This window comes from Watersipora subatra, chromosome 7 (genome assembly GCF_963576615.1).
Source record: "Watersipora subatra chromosome 7, tzWatSuba1.1, whole genome shotgun sequence".
Taxonomy (NCBI): domain Eukaryota; kingdom Metazoa; phylum Bryozoa; class Gymnolaemata; order Cheilostomatida; family Watersiporidae; genus Watersipora; species Watersipora subatra.
Window position 1 is genome coordinate 65284031 of NC_088714.1, and position 14057 is coordinate 65298087.

The following is a 14057-nucleotide window of genomic DNA, read 5'->3' on the forward strand; positions in this document are numbered from 1 at the left end:
AGATCATTAATTACACAGCAATAAAACACAATATTAAGAGATATAAAAAGAAATATAAAAAACACATTAATAAACATATAAGCAATAAGTTGTGTGCATTGGCTCATTCACTGTATGCCTCCACATTACAGTTACTTTTGCTTTTGGATTGTTCATATCTGAAAATGTTGGATCGAATAATATTGTCCAGCTTATGCAATCTAATACTGTACTAAGGTTAATGGTGACTTTTAAGCTGTTCTTTATAAAAATGTGAAATTACTTCAAGTGAACCAATCCTATATATAACTGTGGGTTGCGTGGAGTAACCGTTGCAAGACAAACACTGCCAGGTAGGTAGGAGACTGTTTGCCTACAATGCAGCCATGGAACAAAATGCCAAACTGATATTTTTCACACATATGGCATCTGAAAGCATCATTAATACTGTTTTGACAGAACAGATTATAGTACATCTCTCCTGCAGTTTATCAGCTTTTGTAATCGAGATATTTTTAGCTGGTAACTTTCCCATGTAGACAGTATAACCCGAAAGCTGCATACAAGAGTAGAAATAATATTGACAGTCAAGTGACATCTTTCCAGCAGCGTGAATAATGCTAACAAAGATATGCTTGACTTGTCACGTTTCATAGCAACTTTCCAAGCAACCGGCTAATATGCCACTTTTGCATCGGAGACAGACTTACAAAAGTGAAATTTTGAGTAATTTCTAAGAATATTGCGCAATAGTTTCAGTTATAAGTTTTGTCTCACAGTTACCGGACAACATCAAATCCTACAAGTTTTGCTAAGATTTTCATAAGACTGGACAAACACATTATAATCAAGAATAGTCTCCTCATGGAACAATATATAATGGGCCATCCCTGGCCAAAGGCAAGGAGCAATCACGAATCATGATCATCATAGTTCAGTAGCAACTAAAAACATTAATGCTATGGTCAGGACATTAATACCTTATCATTCTCTGTTGTACGAGGTCTCTGTATGTATATATAACCTTTTGTTGGCATTCGCAATCATCAACAAAATGGCGGTTTTCATTACATTCCAAAGAAAAAAGCAGATGAAACTAAGACAACTTTTAATTTGGTTTTGGACACATCAAAACAGTGAAAGGGTACTACTGAATAAAGTTTGTACAATTTTCAAATCACAGCTTTAAAAGTAGCTCACGATTAGACTTGCATTCTTGAGAGATCATTTTCAAGTCACAGCTTTAAATGTAGCTCACGATTAGACTTGCATTCTTGAGAGATCATTTTCAAGTCACAGCTTTAAAAGTAGCTCACGATTAGACTTGCATTCTTGAGAGATCATTTTCAAGTCACAGCTTTAAATGTAGCTCACGATTAGACTTGCATTCTTGAGAGATCATTTTCAAGTCACAGCTTTAAATGTAGCTCACGATTAGACTTGCACTCTTGAGAGATCATTTTCAAGTCACAGCTTTAAATGTAGCTCACGATTAGACTTGCACTTTTGAGAGATCATTTTCAAGTCACAGCTTTAAAAGTAGCTCACGATTAGGCTTGCATTCTTGAGAGATCATTTTCAAGTCACAGCTTTAAAAGTAGCTCATGATTAGGCTTGCATTCTTGAGAGATCATTTTCAAGTCACAGCTTTAAATGTAGCTCACGATTAGACTTGCACTCTTGAGAGATCATTTTCAAGTCACAGCTTTAAATGTAGCTCACGATTAGACTTGCATTCTTGAGAGATCATTTTCAAGTCACAGCTTTAAATGTAGCTCACGATTAGACTTGCACTCTTGAGAGATCATTTTCAAGTCACAGCTTTAAAAGTAGCTCACGATTAGACTTGCACTCTTGAGAGATCATTTTCAAGTCACAGCTTTAAATGTAGCTCACGATTAGACTTGCACTCTTGAGAGATCATTTTCAAGTCACAGCTTTAAAAGTAGCTCACGATTAGACTTGCACTCTTGAGAGATCATTTTCAAGTCACAGCTTTAAATGTAGCTCACGATTAGACTTGCATTCTTGAGAGATCAAATGAAGGCAGAGTTATCTGATGTGAACCGGTAAGATAGTTTATTGCATAGACAGCTGTTTTCACTATCATCATAAACTATCGTCAGAAGTTTGCAGTTTTTGTTGATTCTCACACTCAAGTTGCACAACATGCATAATAAACACAAGCTGAGTCAGCAGAAGTGCTGCCAAGCTTGCAGAAACTGGGCTGTGAAAGTTCACCCTTAGCTTATCAAGCAGTGTTCGCTATTTCTGGTAATACACCGCATGAAATACATAGACTGCAATCGCTCCAACCTTGAGCTTGATGACGACTGCGACAGCCCACGCTGTCACCATCCCAAGAGACTCGCCTGATGCAAAGTTCAGCGCAGCTAGGAGTAGCAACAACCCCGGGGTATACCAAGTAATACTGGACCAAAACATGGCTGACAACGATTGGGAGTCTTACATGCGCATCACCAAGACATACCAGGGAATGTTCACTTCCCATTGTAACTTCATATTAAAAATTTATGGAGAGATTTACCTACAAGTGTACTATTTGAATAAAATGGGTAAATCAACCTGCTATGTTCTAGGTAGGCGTAAGCAGGCTATCTTGGGTGCTATATTAGATCTATGAGGGAAGGTTACATTTGATATCCGTGTGGACTCTACAATACTGTGTAAGTTTAACTGATATTTCAAAGCTCATTGGAGTCACAACAGCTGTTACAAAATGCAGCTCGAGTACAAACATATAGCTCAGAGACCAACTTGTAGCCCTAGTACTAATGTTCAACCTAAGAATTAGCTTATAACATAAACAGGCCTACTAACAAATAGCCAAAGCACTAATGTGTATGTAGCCCAAGAACTAGTAGAAAACCAGGTTGGCTACTTGTACCATATTTCAGTCTTTCTATATTGGCTAGGAAGGCTGACCAATGTAATAGAGCCTATAGACCATTCAAACTCAATATAAATTCATTCTATAGATCACACATGCGCACACGAGCTTGTAAAAAGCAGCACCCTATTAATTCGGTGTTCGTCTGCACGAATAGGAATTTTAAACAAATAATTCCTGAAAATTCAAGATGAAAACTAAAAACAATTGTGAATATCGTAATAAAGAATATAACTTATACAAATATTAAACTCATTTTAGCAATACTGAAATTTTATTTAGTAGGTGCAGCCAGAAATGTTCATATGCCACGACGGATGCGTTCCAAAGGACACAGGAAAGTGTGAAGTGCTGGAGACCACTAGTTGGTTTGTTGCAAGCACCTAGATAAGAGCTCACTGTACCACAGCAGACTCGACAGGCAGCCTTCTCGTGACCCACTTGTCACGTCTATACAGTATTGTATCTAGTCTAAGCAGCGAGAAGATAGTTGTTAGATATGAACTTCAATATTTGTAGAGATGTTCGAGGAGATATTAGAAGAATCTTCAGATGACGTTGAAGGATAGCGAAGGAGGAGGATTCCTGGATGTGAGAATGTTACTTTCCCAAATGGTTACCTTCGTATACCATCTTTGCGTATTATGTATTGGTATTACGTATTTGTGAGTTGAGAAATATTCAATACTTATATGTAGTTCATGATGATGCAGTTGTAAACTTAATCGATAACATTTCAGTATACTAATCGTGTCACTTCTTAAATATTTACATCCTTGAATATTTGCAGGAGAAAGCATCTGTGTCTAGCAGCTGAATAACAGTACAACTGATAGTATTATACAGATCGCATAACGTATAACAGATGGTATTACGTATAACAGATGATATTACGTATAACAGATGATATTACGTATAACAGATGTTATTACGTATAACAGATCGTATTACGTATAACAGATGGTATAACGTATAACAGATGGTATTACGTATAACAGATGATATTACGTATAACAGATGGTATTACGTATAACAGATGGCATTACGTATAACAGATGGTATGACGTATAACAGATGATATTACGTATAACAGATGATATTACGTATAACAGATGATATTACGTATAACAGATGGTATTACGGTATTACGTATAACAAATGGTATTACGTATAACAAATGGTATTACCTATAACAGATGGTATTACATATAACAGATGGTATTATGTATAACAGATAGTATTACGTATAACAGATGACTGATACGTGAAGGGCAAGTTATTTTGCTGTCGTTTTCCCCTTTTGTCGAGGATCGGTTGGTTACAAGGCCGATTCCAGTACTGGAGTTTTGCAGTGCATCTTACTTTGCCTAAAGTGCTCATATACCTTCTGAGCTATTTAGCATCAGTCATAAAACAATGCCAGCCTAACTCTAGAAGTACCAAGTACTTAGACTAATAAAACAGCGATTCCAGACTAGGATAAGCTTTAGCAAGGCAACTAATCCGTCATAGTAGAAAGAGGAATGCTAGTGAATATTTCACACTTGCCATCACCAAGATACTAGCAATAGATTTTCCTCACTATATCAAACCATGAAAAGGTACACTAACTTCACCCTACAAATTCATGTGTGGAGACTAAGGTGAATGATTACCTGAGGCTATGGCTGGCAGAGGAAGATTACTCCTCTAAAGACAGCAGTTACACATCATCCCGACCCATCCTACAAGGCAAGCATGAGAGAATGGCTGTCAAGGTGTATAGAGGAAAACAATAGCTACCGGAAGATAAGCTGCATCGTGGCCAACATTGCAGTGACACTCTAACGTAAGTTATCACAAGAATAAATGCAAACAATCCCACGTCAGCATACGTAAGAGGTGAGGAGACGAAAAATATCACAAGAGGAGAGCAGATAAGGAGAGGAGAAAGTAATACACGGGAGCCATGCAAAGGATGGACGAATACATATCTGGGCTAAGCCTGGTGAGTCACATTCTATAAATATATTGGTAATAGAGGGCATAGTCAATCACTTGCAAGAGTAGCCATTTACCAGTAGCAGTAGCCAGTCAGTAGAAGTAGCAACCAGTTAGTAGTAGCAGTAACTAATCACTAGAAACAGTTACTCTGTTACTAGTAATAGTTGTTAAGGTAGTTGTAGAAGTAGCTAGTAACCATACCAGTAGTCAGTCAGCAGTGATAGTGGTCAGTAGTAATAACAGGAAGCCAGTTCTAATCAGTCACTAGTGCCAGTAGAGTAATCAGTCAATAGTAAAGGTAGATGCTCTGTAATAACAGTCAGTAGTTGCTAGTACGTACTTTTAGACTTGTCTAGTTGCTAGTACAAGTGACCAACCTATAAAAGTTAGTCACTTGGCAACAAATCTAAATTCGCAGCAACAGTGGCCACATGTAGTTGCTAATAGCAGTATGTCTAGTACTAGTGCCATAAGTATCTGTACTTTTATCAAAGTCAATAGTTCGGTTCAGTAGTCAAGTTTGGTAGGTAGTAGCTACTATTTACATGATAAAAATACACACCAACTCAGAAACAAGTGAAACATGAGTAACCACAGATAGACGGCGAGTTTTGCATTGATATCGTCTGTGTAACCAGGGTATTGAATCCCTCCTAACAACTAAATTTGAACAGAAAATTATCACTAGCGCATTTATGCGCAATTATGGAAAACTATGTGCAGTTAAAAGCCTGCCTTCTAATGAGACGCCTTAGCTGCACATTGTATAGAACTTAGATTCTCTGCTAAAGAACAAGGTCGAGCAGTCATATAAGCACTGTGAATACCTTCACTCGGTGATATTGAAAATTTGAACCAACTGACAGTGTTTATGTCATCGGCTTTACGCACTATTTGTCTCTCATTTTCATTGGCTACAGCAGTGCTCAATGCAATAAACTAGTTTCAATGGAATTTTGTCTGCTAAACCAGTGTTGTTACTATTATAGAGCAATACAATTGTTTAAACAAACACAAACCCATTTTACAATGACAGTTAATGCTTCAAAATTGTTCAACCTTCAAGTTTTATGAATATTCGATATATCTGTAAGTTTGGGTAATTATAAACAGGTCAAGGAACTACAAGTCTAATCATATGAAAAGTGCAAGAGAAGTATACTTCTATTGACAGTCATATTGATCTGTCAAAAAATGTTGCAAAAATATTCCTACACATTACAATAAAAATTGAACCTTTGTAGATTTATCTTTTATATTCAATAATATTTATATTTAATGTCTCAACGAAACACACAATAAACCACAAATAACTGAGAATTTATTTTCATTGCAATAAATAGAAATGACACAATGAATGTCTAATAGCAAGTAAATATAGACAATTAGCATACCTATTTGTTATTGGTACCCTGGCTGTCTAGTGCTGTGAGTGATCATCATTGAGCATTGAGAATACGTGCACTCACAATAATTGTAAAACACTCAACAGCAAACGATTGGTGCGGATCGTAGACTGCTGAGCTGCAAATCCAAATGTCACGGATTTGAACCTGCACGATGAAAATTATTTTCTACCCTCCAACCGTGGCTTCAGATAAACTGACACAGCTTTTATTATAGTACTAATTACAAATCAACCGTGGCTTCAGATAAACTGACACAGCTTTTATTATAGTACTAATTACAAATCAACCGTGGCTTCAGATAAACTGACACAGCTCTTATTATAGTACTACCCTAGGACACTTATGTATTCGCGGCATCTAACTTTCGCGTTTTTGCGGTGTAATCCCCTCGCGAAAATTTAATGAGCGAAACTAAACTATCATAACGAACGAGCGAAAACGCGAAGTTAAATAGCTTTGTTCATTGATATCCACAATAAAATCGTAATATTAGAAATGCAGGCAACTTTCGTCTGTGGTTAGGATAAATGGGAAATTTCTGGTAAATTCATTATAGCTAATACACCAACTGAGCAGCATGGCAAAGCAATATCAGTTTAGTCACCGAATTTGTAACTGATGAGGATGAAAGTCTGGTAGGTGAAGTCGTAAAATTGAAGAATAATTATTGCAGTGATGAATTTTATTACCATCCAAAAACAATATCAACCCTCATCAGGTCCAACCACATTATCTCTTTCACTGCCAATCATGTACAAATTGGTTACCGGCCTAGTGCCAGCCATTTTACCGAAATTGCCGATATTGCTTCATGATATGTATACAGTATTTTTCAAGTTCTACTTTAATTATCTGTATAATCACAAAAATCTAAACCGGCTATTATGTCATCAACAACTAATTACCTGTTTTATGACTCGCGCGGGGTAGTTAATGAACTCACAGAAAAATGTTCGTTTTTAGATTAGAAATTCTCAAACAAAAGTTTAAAATTGCTTCGTTGTTTTAGGCTGATTTTATAGAGAAATCTTCGGACAACACAGTCAATTTTAAACAACACTTAAAGACCGCGGGTTATGTGGTCAACAAATAATAAAATCAGGTTACCAGACAATTGCTGAGAAAGTCAGAAAATGCGTTTATGTCAGTGGCCCCTAGAAAACGCATAAATGCGTTTATGGCAGCGTAAAGATTATACAGTTTTGGTTGTGAAGTTGGTTGTTACCTATCTATTTTCTTCTTCTTGGGATTCGAGTGTGAAAGTCACGGCGGGAGGGACCTAGATGTCATTGATAGTCTAAGAAACAAATGGCAGCAAGTGATCAAATTGAATTGTCGATCTCACCCACATATTTCAACCTGTGGTTTACAAATACGAACTATTCCCAAATTGAAGTTTTTTCTTATTAGTGAACTGGACCTGAGGAATGTAATGTTTTTTCCACTGCATTTATTTTCACACCACTATAATTTCGCACTCATCAGTGCCGCGAAATTAAGTTGCAGCGAAATTTTACTCTGTGTGCTACTCACGAAACTAAATACTAGCGAAATATAAGTGTCCTAGGGTAATTACAAATCAACCGTGGCTTCAGATAAACTGACACAGCTTTTATTATAGTACTAATTACAAATCAACCGTGGCTTCAGATAAACTGACACAGCTTTTATTATAGTACTAATTACAAATCAACCAATAACAATAATCAATAACAAATCATTTGTTTGAGCTTACCTAAATATTAATACATTTTATCAAAAAGTATTGATATTTTTCTATCGATTGTTTTTGATGTTTCAGGCGATCTCACTGCAAGGATGTTTTAAGATTAAAATCGACAAAACTTGATCGTGGCTGTAACGCTCAGATTCAAATGAAAGTGCGATTATGAAGTCTATAGTTGCACTTGGACAAAGGGACCGAGTGTATAGACGTATAACGGAGTAACTTCAACCCGATAGCTGATATTGATAATGAGAGAAACAGGCAGCCACACAACTAGTGACAGTGACACCATTTTGGCACATATTTTTCTTCTGAGTGTTTTAACCGAGATCATCGTCATCGTCGATTTAGGTAAATCTTGAAACATCCTTGGCAGTCACATCACCTCAAACAATAAAACAATCGCAAATACAGTGTAATAGAAAAATACCTACATGTAAGTCCATCTTTAAATGATTAAACTGTGGAGCTAACCAATCAGCTGCAAAAGCTAATCAGCTTCCTGTAGCAGAATTTTTGATCCTATTGGTGAATATTTTGTGACTGACAGTTTGTTGAAGTACAAATATTTTGTATTTGGCTTTTAAAATATAATTTTACTATCATGTAGCTTTCAACTATGCTGTGATATGTTAATATGATACTTTTGATATTAAAACTTACAAATAAATCTGTTTAATATCATGTGAAAATACACACTGTAACAAAAGAGTATGAACTGTAGAAACTTTCACACAAATTCGGATGCTAAAAAATTGTCTATTGTTAAACAGATAGATCAATGATTGGCTGGTAGTAATATACAGCGAGATCAATAATTGGTTGGTAGTAATATACAGCGGGATCAATGATTGGTTGGTAGTAATATACAGCGAGATCCATGATTGGTTGGTAGTAATATACAGCGAGATCAATAATTGGTTGGTAGTAATATACAGCGGGATCAATGATTGGTTGGTAGTAATATACAGCGAGATCCATGATTGGTTGGTAGTAAATGATGTTGTACTCATCGGATGTTGGGGTCATTTATGATTTATGTAACAGAATAATAATTTACGACTATTAAAACAGAATTACAGTTTATGATCAGCTTATGATGTTGTATTCAGAATAATAGTTTAGGATTGGCAGTTGTAACAGAACACTAATTTATAATTGCCTATTGTAACAGAATAATAGTTTATGATTGGTTATTGTAACAGAATAATAGTTTATGATTGGTTATTGTAATAGAATAATAGTTTATGATTGGTTACTGTAACAGAATAATAGTTTATCATTGGTTATTGTAATCAGAATAATAGTTTAGGATTGGCAGTTGTAACAGAACACTAATTTATAATTGCCTATTGTAACAGAATAATAGTTTATGATTGGTTATTGTAACAGAATAATAGTTTATGATTGGTTACTGTAACAGAATAATAGTTTATCATTGGTTATTGTAATAGAATAATAGTTTATGATTGGTTTTTGTAATAGAATAATAGTCTATTATTGGTTATTGTAACAGAATAATAGTTTATGATTGGTTATTGTAACAGAATAATAGTTTATGATTGGTTATTGTAACAGAATAATAGTTTATGATTGGTTATTGTAACAGAATAATAGTTTATAATTGGTTTTTGTAATAGAATAATAGTCTATTATTGGTTATAGTAACAGAATAATAGTTTATGATTGGTTATTGTAATAGTATAATAGTTTATGATTAGTTTTTGTAATAGAATAATAGTCTATTATTGGTTATAGTAACAGAATAATAGTTTATGATTGGTTATTGTAATAGAATAATAGTTTATGATTGATTGGTTATTGTAATAGAATAATAGTCTATTATTGGTTATAGTAACAGAATAATCATCAAAAAATTAAACCTGAGCATTGTCAATTTTGACAAATTGTTATCACGTTTTCGATTGGTCAATAATCAAAAGCTGTTTGAAATTTTTGAGAAATTAAAATCTGCCAGAGTATTAACTAGCATATGTATTAAAGCTGACTATTACAGCAAGCAAAACAGAACAAGCAGTCAGCTTCTAATACAAAGAAAGTATCAGTATTTTTCCTGATATTAAATTACCACTTTGCAACTTAAGATCATGTCTGTCATGTTAACAGACGCTAGAAAACATCAAAATGATGCAGTTGTTACAAAAAGAGACATCAATGAGCTATTGAAGAGCTATAGTATTTTATAAATAGTTTAGCACTGGAGGGATGGACACACGGCAACTGATCAAATAATCTTTTGTCTCTAGTTATATTACTTACCTTGCCCTCTAAGCAATACTCGAAAATATAAGTACTCGGATATTATAACTCAGAAATATAATACTTGGATATTTTTACACAAAATTCCTTTACAGCAAATGATACTGATGTGCTAGAGTAAATGTCTATAGATGAACATAGCATTAACAAAAAATGCAGAATTATACTGGAGTAAATGGCCAGCTATCTGAAAATGAATGTCTACTGGCATATAATTTTGACCTTATTTCTACGACATGTTGACATTTGATTCAATATGCAAACCATATAGACATTCACTCTTGTGATAGTTTCAGCTGTGCATTAAAGGGTAACAGTATTTCTTTTTAAGGAGTTACCTTACCTTGTCATAGAACTAGACACACTGTGGTCAGTATGATTTTGAAAATATGTTTTTTATGCACCAAACCTGTTTTCAAAACAAAATCATTGTCATTAGAAAAAAAACATTCACCTTTAACACGCTTAGTATTATTTGTACTTGAATTTGTGCGTCATTAAAAGATAGATTTACTGTCAGTAAATACCTCGTAAATGATCCTTTTAAGAGCATCTAACATGAAAGCAGTTGACAATTAGCAATAATGTAAGCATTTCACCCTACTCTGACTTACTAACTTCAATCTTCTATCCATACAAGCAATTCTATACCAGAAAATGATGCGTTTGTTTAAAAGCTAACCACCACACCAGCACAGCGTAATAAAAACAACATTTGGGCTATAGAAAGGTGAGCTCAACCGACGATTCTTTCAGATGTGAGCAAATTAAATCAATGCTAGGAGATCAACCATGTAATCGTTTCAATATAACATACCTAATTAATTATTACAATAATTTTCCTTTGTGATATATAAACCAATGCATATAATCGCGCTTGATCACAGCGGTTTTGCTAGATCACTATCAGGCATATGTGAACACTGACCATGATTTTATCGTCTTCATCGCCTAGGCTTCTCGCAAGTGACGAATCAACCAATGGTTACCACAAATTCTTGCACAATTATCGATGTAGCACTAAAAATCTCTCTCCATTTACTAACATGCAAGCGTAATGCAACACATCGTTCGACGTATGACGATCAGCAACAAATGTATATCTAATGAGAGGAAGTTTCGTAACTAGTATTGCACACAAAAAATATGCAACGGACGTAAAAAAAATTATTTGAATGTTACTATTAGTGTATACCGATAACGTAAATTATGCACTAAGTAACGAACTTACCATTACAATTAAAAATAGTATATAATGCTTGTATGATAAATTGCGTGAAAATGCAAACGTACAGGAAACTAAATTGCTACCGACATAAAAATGCGTAAAATGTCGCGGGCTGTCAGGGCACCCGCGATGATCGACACTTCGCGACTATTAAAATACACCTGTATCAACTTTTTTCATATGCAGTAACTTGTGCGCCGAATACAATTTCGATTTTTCGAGAGGACAACTCTTTATAATACAAAAAGTTGTACTGACCATCGTTTAGTTAATACTAGACACAAAATACATGTACAGTTTCCTAATACGTTGAGAAACGCTTTTAACACCTAGCTTACTTATTTTTTGTATACAGTTTTCCAAAAACCAACGAAAATACTAGAGCAAATGTCTAGAAAGATAATAATCCTGAAGTAGAATACCAACAACATAACTATAAACAATCATATGTAATCTGCCACCTACTGTATGAAGCATAACAGCAGAAAGAATCTACATGTCATCATAAATATTTTTAAAACAATCAAAGATTAAACACTTCTTCAAATATCTAATGATAATAATCAATAATATTTATTATTGAATGAACAATACAGTTTGGATGCGTATTAACGACTTGTTATTGATCATGGGTATGAACGAATGATATCAAATTCTTGTAAATTTCGATTGTTAGGAAATACCTAAGCTTTGGCGTAATTCCTTTGCATTGACATAACTGTACATTTTACTTTTTAATTAACATTTATCTACAGCAAATAACAACTTTTTGTGACACGTTAAAGAGAGTAGAAGGAGCAAGAAGAGGGAATAAAAGGAAGCAAAAAGAAGGGAAAGGTTATCTAATGTATAACCAGTTACACGCAGCTCCATCCATTAATATAATTAATTTGCTAAGTGAAGCTATAAAAAGACACCAGTTGAAATATCAATAACAGAACAATATGTTTTTTACAAAAAAACTGAAAGTCAAAGACAGTAGGCATTAACAAGCATAAGGTGACAGTTTTGATTGCAAAGCTAAACATTTCTAAACCAATAACTTTTGCAAATCTTTTAAAATAATATAAATTTTTAATAATAATAATCTAATTCAAATGTAATTTTTTTTAAATTCTTCCAGCAGCCAAATTCACAGAGCATTGCGTTCCACTTTAGTCTCAATCATGGATTTATTTGCCATCCATAATTTTCAAATTTCAATATTACAACATGCAAGGTAATCGTTGACAGCATGTATTTAATTCGTAACGGAAGTTGTAAGTTTTTTGTTAAAATAAATGCGCTACGCACTACTTGTATGACAGTTTTCAAAGCAATACAAAATTACCCGCTGCTATTTATGTGTTTGCCATGGCACGATGTGTAATGGCAGATGATTACTATAGTTTGATGATTAGATTCATGATTACAGCAGCTTATGGAGATATGTTAACGCGGTTGTAAATTATTGTTTTTTGTCCACTTATCAATGTTTCAGCCTTCTACAGTATGTTTCAGAGTAGTTCTTGTATCAAAGCTATTTAAAAAGTCCCATTGAATGATTTTAGGAGTAACTACTATAGTGACAATTTAGACCTACATATACAAATAGGTTAATTTATTCTTGGCGTTCTGCATATTCCCATCAAAGGTGCAGCTACACTTTGTTCAAACACTAACTATGTTGGCGTTTGAACAAAGTGGTGCGCAGAGAAAGCATCACAGCACTTAGTTTGAACAAAGGCAGCGTGCTGCCTCTCAACAGCTTGAACTTACCAAAATGCTTGATATGCTGCAAAAGTCAAACTGTAAAATACTTCTAAAGATTATGTCATATTCACTGTTGAATGGAATTCATATTTCACTTCAGTATCACATTTTGTCTCAAATCAATAAAATTCAGTAGCATAAATTCAACAATAAAAAGCTGATTCCTAACAAAAAGAAATGTCTTCGTTTTAGTAACTTAAAACTATGACAGATGAAGTTATTTGAGCCTTTGTTTTAATGAGTATAAGACCAAATAACCGTAAATTGCGCTATGCCATGTTTCAAAACCAACCTCAAGTACCTATAGCACACACATATAAAATCACAAACTAACTGAAGCTTTCTGATACATCCCCTAAATAAGGAGATTACAATACCTCTGCTCTATTGCAGACTCCAAGTCATGCTGGTTTTCACTGAGGAGTAAATATTTTGACTAGTAATAAATTTAGCAGTATCAGTTAATTTACAAGACTTTACTAAACACCAGCCTCACAAATACCCTTCAACGCACGCGTACGAATAATTAAAAGCAATGGAAAATAGATTGTTTCAAAGATGTGAGATTGAGGATAGATTTATATATTCATAACTATTTTCTCTATTACATATAGGTTGATCCAAAATAAAATTTCAACTTGTTCAGAGTTTATTAACTGCTATTAATGACATAATATTTGCGTTAGCATTGAATAGAAATTATAATTGACTTACTGGTCCTCAAAACTTCATAAATAATTGCGGATGTTCCTGTTTCAGCGGAGATGGGTTTGCCTGTAGAGCGGCCGC

At 34.4% G+C, this 14057-nt stretch overlaps 1 protein-coding gene across 1 annotated transcript in view; it reads right to left on the minus strand.

Annotated features, from left to right (window-relative positions):
- The window catches only part of LOC137399912 (serine/threonine-protein kinase D3-like), a 37978-nt gene extending 23941 nt beyond the window's left edge, over nucleotides 1-14037 (minus strand). Inside the window, exons 1-2 of the mRNA XM_068086173.1 lie at nucleotides 13983-14037; nucleotides 4546-4614 (exon numbers count right to left, since the gene is read on the minus strand). The gene's annotated coding sequence lies outside the window, so the exon portion shown is untranslated. The remainder of the gene's footprint in view (nucleotides 1-4545; nucleotides 4615-13982) is intronic.
- Between the last annotated feature and the right edge of the window lie 20 nt (nucleotides 14038-14057).